At 36.3% G+C, this 17,588-nt stretch overlaps 2 long non-coding RNA genes across 2 annotated transcripts; both read left to right on the top strand.

Annotated features, from left to right (window-relative positions):
- The first annotated feature begins 6,110 nt into the window (after positions 1-6,110).
- LOC119082820 lies at positions 6,111-12,123 on the top strand. The gene is made up of 3 exons (XR_005088723.1): positions 6,111-6,121; positions 9,328-9,329; positions 11,958-12,123. It is a non-coding gene; the product is annotated as an uncharacterized LOC119082820 (long non-coding RNA).
- A 3,964-nt stretch (positions 12,124-16,087) lies between these two features.
- LOC119082862 lies at positions 16,088-16,359 on the top strand. Its single transcript, XR_005088730.1, has 2 exons — positions 16,088-16,183; positions 16,258-16,359. It is a non-coding gene; the product is annotated as an uncharacterized LOC119082862 (long non-coding RNA).
- Positions 16,360-17,588: the final 1,229 nt, after the last annotated feature.

Genomic DNA, 17,588 nt, shown 5'->3' with positions numbered 1-17,588 from the left:
TGTTGCTTTCGGATAGAAAATGTTTAGGTCCTTTGTCGTATGATACAAAACGGCTAGTCATCTCTTGTCGAAAACGATGTAAAAATTAAGCAATGAACTTCAGCTAACGTTATTTTTATACAGCAAAGATTATGTTAAAGGTTTTGAAGTAAAAGATTTACTAATGAAATTGGTATTATGTTTGGCAAAGGTAAAGAAACTGTTTGGGATAAGGGTCTGCTGTTGAACTGCATAGTTTTGATGAAAATTCTGCTTAAACATTCATATATCTTTTCAGTAATTTCTGGGAAAGTTTTACAAGTAGTTTTTATGAACTACTTCCGTTGCGTATGCAATCTGTAATTAGGCGAAGTTGATCGAGTGCTCGTTCACCGTTCCTTTCTGTTGTATGATTCATTACGATCGGAATGCAGAAAGCTGTCGAATTTTCACTGGGTTGATTGTAAAGAGTTTTCGCTGGCTGGATGATTGGTGACTTGATGACTGGCTGAATTGCGTTACAATCGTAGGTATGACGCGTAAACGATTTTCACTTTTGTTTTTGGAGCTCAGTCTCAATTCTTTTCTTTTCTTTGCGGCGTTTATTTGGTGATTTCTAAGCAGCTTTACACAATTTCCCAAGTTTCCATCAGCAGATGGCAATATCTCAATGCAAACTATCTGACACTTGTTCGTGGAAAGATTTGCTGCTGTCTTGTGTAAAAGGCTAGCGGAAGCAACTGAAGATGGTCCGCCGCTAGTTCTCTAGGTCGAAACAGTTTTTCTTTCTTCTTTTTTTGCCACTTTACGTGATGGGCAAAGGAAGAGCCATTGCTTTGTTTGACGTTCCGAATGATGTCCCTTTGAAGTTTGTTAAGTGTGAAGAGAAATCCTGTTTTGTTTTCTGTGTGTAAAGATTCGGTTCTTGCAATTCACGCCCCTGAGCTTTTCGTCTCAGGTTAAGCAAAATTGGTGTGCACGAGGTGCTCGATTACTTGACAAGTAATACTTGTCCTCGGATCAAACGTAAACCTTACTGGTTAAAGTGTACCGCCAATTGTGAAAAGAAGTTCTGAACTTGATAATCCTCGGAGTCCAAAGGACCCGTTAAAAGTAGAAACCTTGGAAGCGATCCAGTCTCAACACTGATAAAAAAATTTACGTCCAGTATGTATGAAATGGCTGGCAGACAGCTTCATTTCTGCCTTACGTCGGATATGTATATTCCAACGTCTGACATGTATATCCAACGTCTGACATGTATATCGTACATGTCCGACGTATAGTCATACGTACTGCTCGTGACTATTCTTGTCACTCGTATGTTTGTACGTCGAACATGTACGATATACTTGCCAGACGTTGAATGCTGTATCTACACAAAATAATTCCTCGTACTCTATTTAGAGTACCACTCGTGATTGAAGTGTGTTGAAGTCCAAAATTTAGAGAATTTACAATATGTCTTAGTCAGTACGTTTTGCGTGGCTGAAGTTATGTAATCTACTAGGCCCCATCTTTTGGATGGGTCAGATCCCTTGACTGACTGACTAATTTTCTCAAGAAGCTTTTTGTAATCCGAGCAAAAGAAATCACTCTAAAAGTTGTATAAAAGTACAAGGGTATGCATCCAGTAGCAAAGTTTAGCTTAGAGATTCTTATTCTAGAGATGAGCGGGCCGCCCGAAATACATCGGCCCGACCCGACCCGACCCGGCCCGATCGGGTTCGGGTCCGGGTTTTGAAAATTCATTCGGGTCGGGTCGGGTCGGGCTTTGAAAACAAAAATTCGGGCCGGCCCGACTTAGAAATACAAATTTAAATTAAGCCAATAAAAGCCTATAAAGCATGAAACAATAACTTATTTTATTATTTTACTTCGCGTATAAGATTATTGCAAAGCTTTTATGCGTAGAAAATGATTTTTCATTAAATTTCTTATAGTAAAAAAAAGTCGGGTCACGTCGGGCCGATGATTTTTTCGGGTCGGGTTGGGTCGGGCCGCGAAGAGAAAAGTCTCGGGTCGGGTCGGGCTCGGGTTCAAAAAATTGGATCGGGCCGGGTCGGGTTGGGTATTGAAAAAACGTCGGCCCGCTCAACTCTATCTTAGTTGCTTTACTTAAATACCACAGATTCTCAATCCACATAAAAAACTTCGTTCATATCACGTACTTCAAAATGGCTCATACGTATTTTCAGTACTTAAGAGGCATCGATGCTTTGCTGAAAAGTATACATTTGGGTGTTTTTAAAATACTGGCTTTTGATGATATCTTTCCACCAGAATTATTTATCAAGTATGTACGACTGCAATAACGACCACGAATTGTTAGCTTTCAACATAAAACAGATTAGGTTGTAGCAATACTCTCTCTAGCAACCAAACTCTTAATCCTCTGTGTCAAATTCACACCTTATTTCTTTGTATTTTACAAACACTATTCTACAGTTTGACTACGTTGTAATTTACATGTAAAGGCTACTTGATTCTTTTACCACCTTAATAAAAGTATAGTTTGTTTGCTAGAGAGGGTATTGGTTGTAGCAGTTTGACCAACCATGAGAAAACTAAGCAGTTTATGAAAATTTCGTTACACTGCTCACTTTTTTTAGAGCTGGTAAAGTTTTTTTTATAAAAACATGGAAGAATGGGACCATGTTTTGACACCTTTTATTGGTATGGGGTATGCTGTAGTTAGTACAATGGTAACTTATATGTTAATTTATTATTATTAATGACAATTTTTCCAACTGTCTCTCTGTGAGAGACACCCAGCCGAACGTGTGCGAGTTTTTCCATTATATTGATTAAGAGTGATATCGCCAAAACTTGAACCAATTTTGGGGAAAATCAATACTTGGGTTCGGCGATCCGGGCGAACCATAGCGCGTTAGATTCGTCTTTCAATTCTAGACAATACGTATCTTTTCCTTTTTTTATTAATTGTGTACTTTTGGTGTAAATTGGTAAAATGCAGGCACATGTCATAGGGTAGGGAAAACACTTTTTTAGTATTAACTCGAGGTAGACGATTTTTTTAAAGTTGAAATGTTGTGCGAATGTGCGCCTCTAAAAGACCTATCATTAGAGTATAGGCACGAGTCGGTGCCACTGTACGTTCGGGAGTAAACAATGAAAGTATGGTCGATTTTCGCACAGTACTGCTGGCCTGCAACAGAACGTTTCCGTGAAACCGACTATGGGGTGTTGTAGCTGGACACACTCACTATTATCCCACGTAAACTAATACTCAGAAAAATTGTGTTGCAGGCCAGGAAGTTGCACGAAGTAAAAAGTTGCCCAAATTTAACCAATTTTTTCATAATTTCGAGTTCAACGAACGGCGTTAAGGTCTGATTGTGATCAAAAATTATCCTAAAGTTATGTTATTTGCATTTAGTGATCATATCATGAGTCCAGGAACGAACAATGCCATTAATCTTTGTCTATATTAATGTGAGTGGTTTTTTTTCAGTATGTCTGAAAATTTCAATTTTAAACCGCCTCAAAATATGGTATTAACTAGCCGATTCCAAAAATATTTTCTTTTCTTTTTTTAAAATCATTTTAGTGGGCCGGAAAAATCATCAAAGTTTGTATGGGAAAAAAATTTTCCCACACAAACTTTGATGATTTTTCCGGCCCACTAAAATGATTTTAAAAAAAGAAAAGAAAATATTTTTGGAATCGGCTAGTTAATACCATATTTTGAGGCGGTTTAAAATTGAAATTTTCAGACATACTGAAAAAAACCACTCACATTAATATAGACAAAGATTAATGGCATTGTTCGTTCCTGGACTCATGATATGATCACTAAATGCAAATAACATAACTTTAGGATAATTTTTGATCACAATCAGACCTTAACGCCGTTCGTTGAACTCGAAATTATGAAAAAATTGGTTAAATTTGGGCAACTTTTTACTTCGTGCAACTTCCTGGCCTGCAACACAATTTTTCTGAGTATTAGTTTACGTGGGATAATAGTGAGTGTGTCCAGCTACAACACCCCATAGTCGGTTTCACGGAAACGTTCTGTTGCAGGCCAGCAGTACTGTGCGAAAATCGACCATACTTTCATTGTTTACTCCCGAACGTACAGTGGCACCGACTCGTGCCTATACTCTAATGAGAGGTCTTTTAGAGGCGCACATTCGCACAACATTTCAACTTTAAAAAAATCGTCTACCTCGAGTTAATACTAAAAAAGTGTTTTCCCTACCCTATGACATGTGCCTGCATTTTACCAATTTACACCAAAAGTACACAATGGGACATTGAACTTTTGACATTTTTTTAATTTAGATTAAGAATGTTATTGTAAACAAAAAATTGTTCTACACTATTGCCGAATTTTCAAGTTTTTTACTTTTAATTTATATTTCAATTACGACTACGACCCAAATTCAACCCAAAAGCATACCTTTTTCGTGAGAGAATTAAGAAAAAATGACATGAGAAGAAAAGAGAGGCATATATAGACGTATAGTCTTTTTTATGTTTGAATGATCTTTGAAAATCAGAAAACAATTAATTAAAAATATAAATGTTTATAATTTTACGATAGTGTAGAATAATTTTTTGCTTAGAATAATGTTGTCTATCGAAATTATTGAAACTTCAGTCCCCCATTAATAAAAAAAAAGGAAAAGATACGTATTGTCTAGAATTGAAAGACGAATCTAACGCGCTATAGCTCGCCCGGATCGCCGAACCCTTGTTTTCAAATTGGTTCAAGTTTTGGCGATATCACTCTTAATACTACAATTTTAGCTAACCACCGATGCCTCTTAAGTTTTATTGTCTGCTAACAGACCCTGGAAAGGGGCGAATTTCTCGCTTACCTCTTAAATAAAAATGGAACTCGTGTGATTACGGCCCTCGCTTCGCTCTGGCCGCAAAGTTTACACTCGTCCAAACTTTAATTTTTTTCTTATCATCGATACCAAGATATTACACAATTTTTTTTTGGAATAAATCCTAAAATATTATTCCAGTATATTCCATTAACGAACTTAACCAAAAAATTTCTTTTTTAGTATTTATAATTTTCTTTTGTGGAAAACCATTAAGAATTACTCAACTTAAACACGATAATATCACGGGACGATACAAAAATTCTTTTGGGAATATCTCTCATATCCCCCACCGTTATGTTATAGCCCATCTTTGAACTTATCCTCGGGAATGGAATTCCCCGTCTAATAAAAAAATGTTTTTGAAATCCGTTGAGGATTACGTGAAGTTATCGTGTTATCTAGGAACGAGACAAAAATTCTTTTGTGAATATCTCTAAGATCACCCGTCCGTTGTGACCTATTTTCGAACTTACCCTCAGCAATTTAATTCGCTGTCGATTAAAAAAAAACATTTTGGAAATCCATCGAATACTACTCGAATTATCGTGGAATCAAGCGACAAGACAAAAATTCTTTTGAGAATATCTCTAAGATCACCCGTCTGTTATAGTCCATCTTCGAACTTAACCTCAGGAATTCAATTCCCCGTCGATTAAAACAAAGTTTTTGGAAATCCGTTGAGAATAGACCGTGTTCATATGATGTAATTTATTTTTTACCAAATGAACACATAGAAAAAACGCTCGGAACGTGTATAAATAGTTGAAAAAGTATTAGTTAGTATTTTTAATTTGAGTATGAAAGATTCAGAAAAATTTTGAAAATTTAAGCGCTTAAAAAGAAAGACCACATTATGAATTACCAGAGTTAAAACGAAAAGCCAAAATGGCGCCGAATGGGATATTTTGATCGTTGACAGTTTGGTGATGTTGATCGTTTAAAATGGTGAACACATGAAAATTTTCGGAAAAAACAGTTTAATATGAGCGATAGCGGACGTAAACGATAAAACTTTTTATCCAGAAGAAAGTGGTCAAAAATGAATTTCGAAATGTTTATTAACGAACGACATATGTATAACATTTGTTCAGTGAAATTATAAAAAATCAAAACGAAATTTGTGCCGGTGTATGTGTGTAGTTGATGTTTGTTTCTATAATTAATTATTGAGTGATATGTTTATATTTTGCGTCTAAAGTGACCACAACAGTTCAATTAATCATTTAATATACATCTGCACCGATTAAAATGTTGCGAAATAATAGAAAATTGACGTCAAAGTGAGTCTCCAAAATTTGCTTCAAAACGAACATGGCTGCCAAAAATAATAACAAACAAAATATCCCTATCAGCTGTGGAATAATATCCAATTTTACATTTTTTAGAGTTTCTGCTATGAAACAAATTGACCATCGGGATGGCACCGGGATGGCAATGTATTTCTTAAATAATTTAATAAAAATAAATATAAACATTTGTTCTTGTGGTAATCATGCTAAATCTGATTTTTATTGACGTTCGAAACTTTTTTGTCAAAATAGCACTCGGTCTATTACCTAAGTTATTGTGTTATCAAGAAACAAGACAAAAATTCTTTTGGGAATATCTCTAAGATCACCCGTCCGTTACGACCCATCTTCTAACTTAACCTCATCAATTTAATTCGTTGTCGATTAATAAAAAGTTTCTGGAAATCCATCGAACACTACTCGAGTTATCGTGGAATCAAGCGACAAGACAAAAATTCTTTTGGGAATATCTCTAAGATCACCCGACCGTCATAGCCCATCTCCGAACTTACCCTCAGGAATTCAATTCCCCGTCGATTAAAAAAAAGTTTTTGGAAATCCGTTGTGAATTAGTCAAGTTATCGTGTTATCAAGGAATCATCAAAGTGTGACAAACATTTTCTATATTTAAGGTTTTTGGTCATACATTCATGCATTTTCAATCATAGTAGTTTACCTCTATGTAGTAAACATTGTGTGACAAACATTTTAGGGTGTTTATCATCCATAAGACCCATGACTTTCAGTCAAGGGAATAATTTATGCTCACTGAGCATTGCTGAGGTAATAGTCGTATGAATTGACAGTTATTGTGCAGAATGTATGTGGAAGTGACACTTTTTATAGCGGGCGGCATGCCATAGCATAAAGTGTTACAAAATCGGTTTTAACTTAACACAAACTTCAAGCTGCGGTAATCATTAAATCGTTTTCCCACTTGTTTTACCTCAATCTCAACATAAAATCTATTACTTCACTTGTTAAAACATTCGTTTTGCTCTATGGGACATTGGACTAAAACAACCATTTTTGCAGTAACATTTTCGTAAAGAAACAATATCAACAAACCACACGAACACGTTACATATTTACCTGTTCATTCGAACGAGTGTAAGGATAACCTGATAGCCTCATTTTTCCTTTTCTTTTAAAGTATTTTTCTAAGCTAATGTTCGTTGTTCAACAAAACACTTTGTTGAATTTTTGTGTAAATTTGCCGGAGGAGTGCCATTTATCCAAAAACTTTTAACGTAAACATTCTTCTTCTCTGAAGTAATGCCGTTGGCTATATATTAGCCCGGTCCTATGTTAACATTACAGCCATAATATAATTTCCATTATAATTACATTAGTGCCACAACAACCATGGTCTGTGCAAGAAAACGATCCATTTAATTAAAATAAATTAATTATTTCGAAAAGTAAGCAAATCTGAAAAACCACTAACTCAGCCGTGAGAAGCACATTAAAACCAAAGTATTCAAACACGTGGTATATTCACCCCTTATACGCGCTTATACCCCAGCCATATAAGAATACATTTCTGCAACTTTTGCTCAAAATTAAGTTGATTCGAAAAGCTTTAAACTAATTGTGGTTATGTTCAATTAGCTCTTATCGCTAAACATCTTGTGTTATTGTTATTCAGCTTAGACGACACGAGATGGTATATAATTTCGAAAACACTGTGATTCATCGTGTATACCTTTTCTCCTCTGATCATACAACCGAACCACCCAACAGAGTGTATTACTTATATCGTTGAAAATATTTTGCATTTTGTAAGATACGATGCTGTATAAAATAATGTGTTCGTTGCTTGCGTTACACCCATTTAGATTATATGGTACAGGTGGTGGGTGAACGTTCTATAAAATGTATGGTGAAGAAACGAAAGAACGCTGTTACGGTTATAGGTGTACACGGGAACACGAAGCGACTCAGACGAAACACAAGTATGATTTAATGTAAATTTATGGAGCTCAAACATGTCGTGTTAACATTTTCCTCGTTTGAGTAAAATGTGAAACGAAGTGTTCCATAACGTAACATGGTCGTTTTTCCTTTATTTTCTTCTCTCGTTTAAAAAAAAAATATTTTTCCGTTGGATGAAGAACAGTGAAAAAGATTATAAAATTCGCATAAATTTTCTGAAATAATGTATGGCATAATGTAACCGACTAGGTGGAGGGTACACCATATATGACACAAAATGTTTTATTTATTTTGAATAGCGTACGTGTGACATTACGTAAAACTTGGTTTTGTTATAGGTTTCAACATTTCGTCTTTAATTTTCTTTTATTCGGTGACGAATTCCTTCATTCCATGAATTGTCGCAGATGATGTGAACTTTTTAAAAACAAAACTGAATTTTCCCATTAAAAATTGTAATACACGATCGACGTTATGAAATCAAATGTCCACAGAAAATATAAATTAATTTTCGTGTAACGCATCGAAACGACCTAGCTTACTCGTTAGCATAAAATTGTTTACAAGATCTTTGCATATTTTATTAGGAACTTCTTGCCATTAGCATATTGTTTGTTTCGGATTATTGAGTAAGTACTGCGTATAGTTTATCGGATTTTTCTTTTGTGCGCCACATGCTACAAACAACAATATTTTATGCTTATGCAAGTATTCTCTCAGACTCAGGCTTAAATTAAGTCGTATTGTGAAATAGTTATTTGTTCACCTCGCTTCGCTCTAGTCGTAAACTTCGCTCAATCGTGTTGGAATTCAGAAAACACATAACTGTTCATGCATGTAAATAATGAGACAACGAGGGGGTTTTGCTACAGACTCTGATCGTCACCACTTAAACGATGCTCTGCATTGCAATGCATTGGTTAAATTTTCATTTAATGTGTCATCCTATCGAGGGGAAACTACGCGAGCAAACTATGTCCCATGTTCTTCCATTGGCGTGTATTGGTGTAGTATTTCCTTCTATTGGTGCAAATTCGTCACCAATAGCAAATAGCATCTGTCCCAGTATTTGGTCGCGTGGTTTGCCCCTCACATCCTATTTATCGTTTTTAGCTCTTAAAGACTTTTTCTTCTTTTGCACCACTATCGTTTATGTTATAAATAAGAGGTTTAAAGAGACAACATAGATTTATAAGTATACCACAACCTAATAGATTCTTGAACGCATCTGTTAGTAGCTTGATTAACTAATCTCTATTTAGGCGTTGCATTTCCATTTGTACATTATTGTCACTTATCGACCCATCTGATTATCACACATCTATCAACCGAGAAATGTGTCAGCTAAACACTAATCTCAAAATTCAAACTCAAAACTTTGAAACGCAAAACTATCAAAGTAAAACTATAATATTCCCATCAGCAGGAAAGCACTCTAAAAGGTGTTAACGAGAAGATTAATGATTTGACATTACCTATAGCACTATAGCGGACAACTAATAAAGAGAATATACCTGACACATTGGTTATTGATGTGGCAGTAGAAGACTTTGTCGTTCTAGTTCAATAAATGTCCAATGAATGTTCTCAATTAGGAAGTGTACACCAACACCTGTTAACAAATTGCTATCTACCTTCCCTATTATGAGAAGCTAGAACAAACTAAAATTATTTTTTCTTTCTGAGGGATTCTATTTAAAAGTCGGACGCATTTTCCAGTGGACTTTTTTATATGTGCCTAGAAAGGTATTCGACCCTAGAAGCCAAAACCACTTTCAAAAAAATTCTTCGAAGTTTGTCTGGCTGGTGAAAGGTGATCAAAAACCGAAAACTTGCACTTTTCTTACAAAAACTTCTCCAGTTACACGAGCTGTACAGGGTCGTGTGGGGTGTCATTAGAAAGGTAGTCACACGTACTATTGAGCTGAAGGGACTATAGGGGCTATAGGAGCTATAGGGACTTATTGTGTTTAAAATTCATCGACACTGAAATATGTGCAGTTAAAGTTTTCAACTGTTCTTACTGAAATTTCTCGAGGTACACAAAACGTACATGGTCGTGTAGGGCGTCATTTGACAGGTAATTTAATGTGCTTTTGGGCCAAATAGGGTCTTATGTGGTTTGGATGCATCTATGATGAAAGATGTACACCTAAACATTTGAACTTCTATTTCATCGTAGATGCATCCAAACCACATAAGACCCTATTTGGTCTAAAAGCACATTAAATTACCTGTAATAGCATCACATAAAAATCTATTGAGGGATTCTTTTGAATTTCGACTGGCCGAAATCGGCACTATTTTTTCCGGGACTTTTTTACATATGCCTAGTTAGGCCTTGGTGCCTAGGCCCCAAAACCAGTCTCAGATATTTTTAGCCCCGTACGAAGTACGAAGGGGCTAATAGGATTACGATGCCGTGTGTAATTGATGGAATTCGAAGCAGACGGTAAGGGCAAAGTGTTTGCCTATGTTCATAGATAACGAATCCGCAATAAAAATTTTGTCCGCCCGTCCGTCTGTCCGTCTGTCCGTCCGTCTGTCACGTCGATATCTTGAGTAAATCAAATCCGATTTCAAAATTATTTTTTTCCCTGAAATATAGTCGAAATAGTGAGGCTAAGTTCGAAGATGGGCAATTTTGGGTCGACCCCTCCCGAGCTGGGGCCCCATAACTGATTTATCGTTTTCCGAAGATATCTGCGGCCATTCAAAGGCTAAACATGTAAGTGATACGTCAAATAAAAGGTATTTACAATACCGATCGACAAAAAAAAAGTTTATGGAAATCATATGATCGACTCGTTAGTTAGACCCCTTGGAGTGAACTAGGTACAGGGTGGCAAGCCGTTTTTGCTTGTAGGTTGGCCAAATTTGAACGGATTTCGATGGATTTTGCTTTATTAGATAGGTATAAAGATCTTCCATACCTGGTTGGTTGTAAGTGGCCAAAAGTCGAAAAATGGGGTTTCGTAGTCCGGATTTCATTTCCGTAAGGTGACGAGGACACGGGCGTGTGTGGGTTCGTTGGAAAGCTGAGGTCAAATACTCCTGGGGCAAATATTAATTTAATAAAATTTGCTGATTATCGGACGAAAATATGACTTCCGGAAAATTTCTCGAAATCAAAGTAACCTCGGTGAACTTTGATGAGTGCTGTGACCTCACTAATGCAATTATTTGATTAAATTATTACTTGTTATGAATGTGGAGGACCTCAGCTTTACAGCGATACGCATATTTAGTAGTTTGGCGGAGTGTAACACACATTTTTATCTGTTACGTAGTCACGTTCCAAACTACTAAATATGGGTATCGCTGTAAAGCTGAGGTCCTCCACATTCATAATAAGTAATAATTTAATCAAATAATTGCATTAGTGAGGTCACAGAACTCATCAAAGTTCACCGAGGTTACTTTGATTTCGAGAAATTTTCCGGAAGTCATATTTTCGTCCGATAATCAGCAAATTTTATGAAGTTAATATTTGCCCCAGGAGTACTTGACCTCAGCTTTCCAACGAACCCACACACGCCCGTGTCCTCGTCACCTTTCGGAAATGAAATCCGGACTACGAAACCCCATTTTTCGACTTTTGGCCACTTACAACCAACCAGGTAAGGAAGATCAAAAATATCTGAGACTGGTTTTGGGGCCTAGGCACCAAGGCCTAACTAGGCATATATAAAAAAGTCGTGGAAAAAATAGCGCCGATTTCGGTCAGTCGAAATTCAAAAGAATCCCTCATTACGTTTGAGCGTTAGTTTCCAAACAGCATTTCGGTGTGTTAGTCATTATTGTCCGTCCGATAACTTTCCATTAAAATACCTAATTATTATGACCAGCCTGATACGTCCCAATAATGTTGAAATGATCCTTTGATTGACAGTTATCCACCTTACCGTAGAACGCATATAAATTGAAAAACTACCTCACATTGTCGTCCCTGATGAGTTCCCCAATGTGTTTGTCTTCACTTTACATTTCGCGGGAATTGTAAAGATGAACTCCGAAGTTTTTGAATTTAGCGGAACGAAACGGTGTCTCTAGGTACTCTAGGGATAAGACTCGGACGACTTTTTGTTTTTGTTAAATTAGCTCTTGCGTTTTTACGCGGATTTGACTGTACTTGGACTTATAATATGGCCCTTCTGTCGTGGTTTTTATTTTGCTGTTTAGCTCGGTTGAAGTCTTGAATATGGTGAAAAACTGACGCTGAGACTCTGAGTGAACGGTGGATCAATGGACGAAATTTCTTTTCTTACACAGATAATCCGTAGACCCTCTAAACCCCTGTGCGTCTTTCTTAAGACGACAGGTAAAAAAGTTCATTGTCATTGCGAGATGTATCAGATCAGAGCATTGTTTTAACTGTATTTCTATATACAGATGTGGTATTGGGTTCAGGAATGAATGTGTAAAGGGGTAGAAAAGATGAGAAGAAGACAATAAATTGCTTCATGGATCTGCAAATTATGATTCACTTCAGGTTATACTCTTCAATGAGTATATAAAAGAGAAACGGGCAAGGTAGGTTTAGTCCAAAACACACCAAGAAAACGGTAACATAAGGAATTTTTTGACGAATGTACTGGAATCATATGTAAACATGTAATAGCATCACATAAAAATCTATTACGTATGAGCGTTAGTTTCCAAACAGCATTTCGGTGTGCCAGTCATTATTGTCCGTCCGATAGCTTTCCATTAAAATACCTAATTATTATGACCAGCCTGATACGTCCCAATAATGTTGAAATGATTATACATCCATTCATTGGATATTTTTTATTGTGCTGGTCACTTGAATTTTGTTGTCATGTACCCATTCGCTAAACAGTAAATTCTTTTACCCGCAACAAGAATTCTGTTATTAAAATTCCTTTCTTTTACTCGAATCAACGCAAAATTTAATATGACAAAATGCTCCGAGGCTGAATCATTTCACAATATTTAAACTTTTAAGCTTCACGACTGAAAAGTCAAACTTTGTACTTTCAAAGTCCGAAAGGACTTGTCGATACGAGGGAAACTTTCTTCATTTAAACGGATTTGTATTGAAAACGGGACAGTATACACATTCTGTTTGATTGAATTTAAATTGAAGACGACAAAGATGTAACAAGAAAGTAAAATTGCAACGTATGTTCCCAAAATAAAATTTAATGTAGGAAATGGAATGTAGTCACAGAATCTGGGAAAATGTAAAAGAAAAATCTTTTTTGTTTCTTTAATAGTACGACACCCATCCATTTGAAATATAATGATGCAAAAAACGATTTCTGAAGTTTGCAAGCTATTCTTTGAGCATTACGACAATTACGCCTTCTATTTAACCGTTTCTTTAACATCGCTCGATTGACAAACATTTGCAAAAAAAGAAAAATTGTGAAGCTAATCTTGCCAGCTTATTTCGAATGAGTTTGTTTGTCCTAAAGAAAAGTTTTAAACTTTTCAATAGAAAAATGGATAAAAAGCTTGAACTGTATGTATTGTGATAATACAAAGGACACTAAAGTGTCCGCGACAAGACTTCCACATTAAATTGGTTTTGTTTTTAATGTATTTTCATCAGCCACTTGCAGCCGGTAGAATAGAGTCAAAAGAAAATTCTTTTAAAAATCTTTTTCAATTTCTGTTGGAAGAGTTTCCTGTTAAAACTGTATTGTCTGATTCTTTAACAATTATCTGCATTAAAAGTTAAAACGGAAAACGGAATGTAGTGCACGCCCTACGACCATCCACCCAAATAATCTGCACCGTCGAAAACATTTATCGGATAGTATGTAGTGTACTAATAAACAGATTGATTTCTTCCTGTCTGTGGATTTCTTTTTTTATTTTTTTGTGCTGGGATTTACGTAGCCGTAAATAAAGTGATGGTGGTATTCGAGCGTTATTTAGTTTTGGCTGAGCATTATAGATAACTCTAAGGTAGGTACTAGTTGCACAAAGTGCGAATAGTCAAATAAAGACTATTCGCACAAAGTGCCGTTAGCCTTTATTTGACTATTCGCACTTTTCGAGTAAACTGAAAAGCTTCGACTGATGTAAGTAATGACGCTAGCATTGACATAAATCACTAAAATGCAACCGTTGATGCTTCGTATCGTATATATTTGACATAATCACCATCTTCTACAAACATTTTGTAGTAGGGATATAAAGACTAATGGCACTTTGTGCGAATAGTCAAATAACAGATGTGAGGCATTGAATCTGCCGCTGTCTTTTTTATCCACGACGTGCTCACCGGGAAAGTCAACTCACAGGTGTTACGTGACAGGATTTCATTGTATGATGGTTCGAGAGCTCTTCGTAACCCGCCACTGATTCGTTTGAATACATGCAGGACCACTTACAACCAATATTCGCCGTTCAATTTTGCTTGCCAACTTTTTAACATGGCGGTCGCTCACGTGGATCCCACCCTGCCATCTCAGAAATTTAGGCGCAGCGTCCAGGAGCTCGATGGTTCTGTTTTTGGTCGTTTTGGCATCCCTTGAGGTTCACACTTTAAACCTCATTCTTATGGCGCATAGATTTTCTGTTACAATGATCTCGTTATCTATTTTGCTTTGACGAAGCCAACCGGATAATAGTTGATTTTACGGCACAGTCTAGTCTGGGTTTTTGTGCTTACCTACCTATGTTTGAATTTTGTTGTTGTTTTCTTTTACAAATGCTTTCGACTTATTGTGACATATTGATTTTCACTTGCTTTTCTGTAAATTATTTATTAATTTTTTGTATTGCCTATCTGTGATTTTGGTTATAAGTTTTTCATTTTGATTTTAAGTTGATGAGTTGATCTCTTTTTACTGTTATAGTCGGCTAGGAAATAGTAGACTAATAAAACTATTATTCATTCAAATTTTTTACCGTAATTAAAGTCTTAAAATATCCCGAAAATTCCTGAACCAGAGGTTTCTTGGGTTTCTCCTAATTACCATCCGTATGTTATCGATTTATCTGAAAAACGTAAAAAATAAAATAAAAAAGGTTATAAAAACAACGGAGGGAGGATATTCGATCTATTGAAAAACAGATAAAGCGTGTCGGAAAAATTAGGAACTTTTCGGCCATTTATTTCCCCAGAATAAACACTGATTCTCTCTAAAATTGGAGTGAATATTGCCTGAATAATTGTCAGGCGCGGATCCACCTATGTGGGGTCGAGGCGGTCGCCTGGAGTCAGAATAAAAGCTGGATCCACCCCTGATAATTGTCACCATAATAACGATTGAAGCTGTTACTTCTTTTGTTTTAATAAAAGTCTTGCGTTATATAAGCGAACAGCAACCGGAGCTCATCGATTATAGCGTTGTTATCGATAACAAATGACTCGTCATTTTTAAAACATCATTTTGCCTGTGATTAAAAAAAACGAAATAATGAAATATTTAACGCATGCTCGTGCTCGAGAAGTAAGTTGACCATTCAATCATAATATTCAAAATATTATTTATTGAATCTGATGGATGAAAAATCTAATGAGAACTGTGGACCCTAGCGTTCGATCTGCACAACAGACCCCACTACGGTGTATTTGCTTGGCTCCTTTTGGAGTCAGTCCACTTATTCTACCCTAGCGTCTTTAAAAATCTACTTAAAACATCACGAAATGAAACACTCAGTCTTCAGTTTGACCTGACTTGACCTGGTGAGCGGTGAGGTAATGTAAGCGAAAATAATCTAAAATTTACGACAAAAGCTAAATCTCTTTCTAGCAACTAGTTTTTACTGTCATGTGATAACATTATTAAGTCCAACTTGTGATTACCAACGCATTCAACCACAGAGACCCGGTCTTTGATGAAATTTGTTTATGCTTTCCGATAATTATAAATCGAGGAGTGAATAAACTTGAAATTCGTTGGACAGCAATTTTTGTTTTTTGCATGGAATATTCGAATTTAACTGAGAATTGCCCCTCGTTGTAAACTGTAAAAATGTTAACGCAGAATGTATAGTTACCAGAAGACAAAAAAGACCTTATCTTATCTGAACTCTTAAAGAGTTCACCCTAAGTCGATGTTAAAGCTAAATCATTTTCAAAACATCAGTTCTCAACTGTTCGCTCGAGAGGAAAGCAGCAACTTGAATAGCGTTAAGGTAGGTCATCTTAATCGACTGTTGTTCATATTTGAAATTCAGTTTTACGTTATCTTCAAACTGAATATTTTCAGAATGACACCTACGTTGCACTTAGTCTTTTGCTTGGTACTGCTGTCAGCAGTGATGGCATCTACACAACTGGATTCATCCCTTTTGGAAAGCCTTAGTGGTGGTAAAACGGCTAGACTAAGAGTGTCCATGACTTCATGTCCGGAACTACAAACAACCGAAGGGGCCAGCATTGATGTACTCACTGCAGATTTAACCGCACAGGCAGCTAAATGTCAGGCGACCGTGCTAAGTCTTTTGGAGTCGGAGAAAAGTCGACTTCCTGTCACCTGGGAATCGTTGTGGCCAGATCAGACCATTGTAAATGGAGCCGATTTGAAATTGGCGAACGACATTGCCGCATTGGAGAATGTAGCCAAAATTGAAGGTGAAACATTTGTCAATTTGCTTTAAACGGAATTGGTTTTCTTTATGGAATTGTGAACGGTCTTTATCAATACATAAATATGCTGACCATTAACGATATGTAATAATTGTTTTTTTTTTGTGTTGTATCACACTCAGAGGCAGCTGGAGCATCCCGTAAATCTTCCCGTAATTTTTCTCGAATTGAAAATCGCCCAAAACCACTTACAGTGGAGGTGTGACGCAAGTCCTGTTATCCACTTACAAAAGAACTGATATCGGTGTAGGTGACGCTTACAGGTTCGACACGCAAAAAGGTATGCGTCACAAATGGCAGCTGATGAGGAAAGTACGCGAAAGTTTTATCAACAAAAATTTACCAGAAAAATTTTAGGAAGAAAATTATAATAAAAAAGTTTGCGTCAAAAAGTGGCAGATGATTCGGCTTTCTTCCGTTTGAATTCCATTTTTAGGAATATATTTCACAATTTTTAAAATTTTCCTTCCTCAACATCTGCCACTTGTGACGCAAACTAAGTTGTGCTTTTTTAGAATTTGGTCGCAGATAATAGACAATCATATTGTGCAGTTTGAACGAAAATATTCTTCTTACATAATTGTATAACTTTCTCTTTGATCTCTTTGATAAAAATAGAAAATTTGACGAAAATCGAAAATTTGACGCACTTAAAACGCTCATAGCTCCCAAATAGTCGACTTTTTAGGAAAACCATGAAACACGTATCGACTAGAATCTAAAACTCTATAACTTTGTCTTTTACACGAGGTTTCTATCTGCAGTATTTTCCGAGTTATGGCTGACATAGCTCGCACTTAAAACGCTCATACCTCCCAAATAGTCGACTTTTTAGGAAAACCATGAAACACGTATCGACTAGAATCTAAAACTCTATAACTTTGTCTTTTACACGAGGTTTCTATCTGCAGTATTTTCCAAGTTATGGCTGACATAGCTCGCACTTAAAAC

Source organism: Bradysia coprophila, unplaced genomic scaffold (assembly GCF_014529535.1).
Source record: "Bradysia coprophila strain Holo2 unplaced genomic scaffold, BU_Bcop_v1 contig_494, whole genome shotgun sequence".
Taxonomy (NCBI): Eukaryota; Metazoa; Arthropoda; class Insecta; order Diptera; family Sciaridae; genus Bradysia; species Bradysia coprophila.
This window is presented reverse-complemented; position numbering and strand designations above follow the sequence as displayed.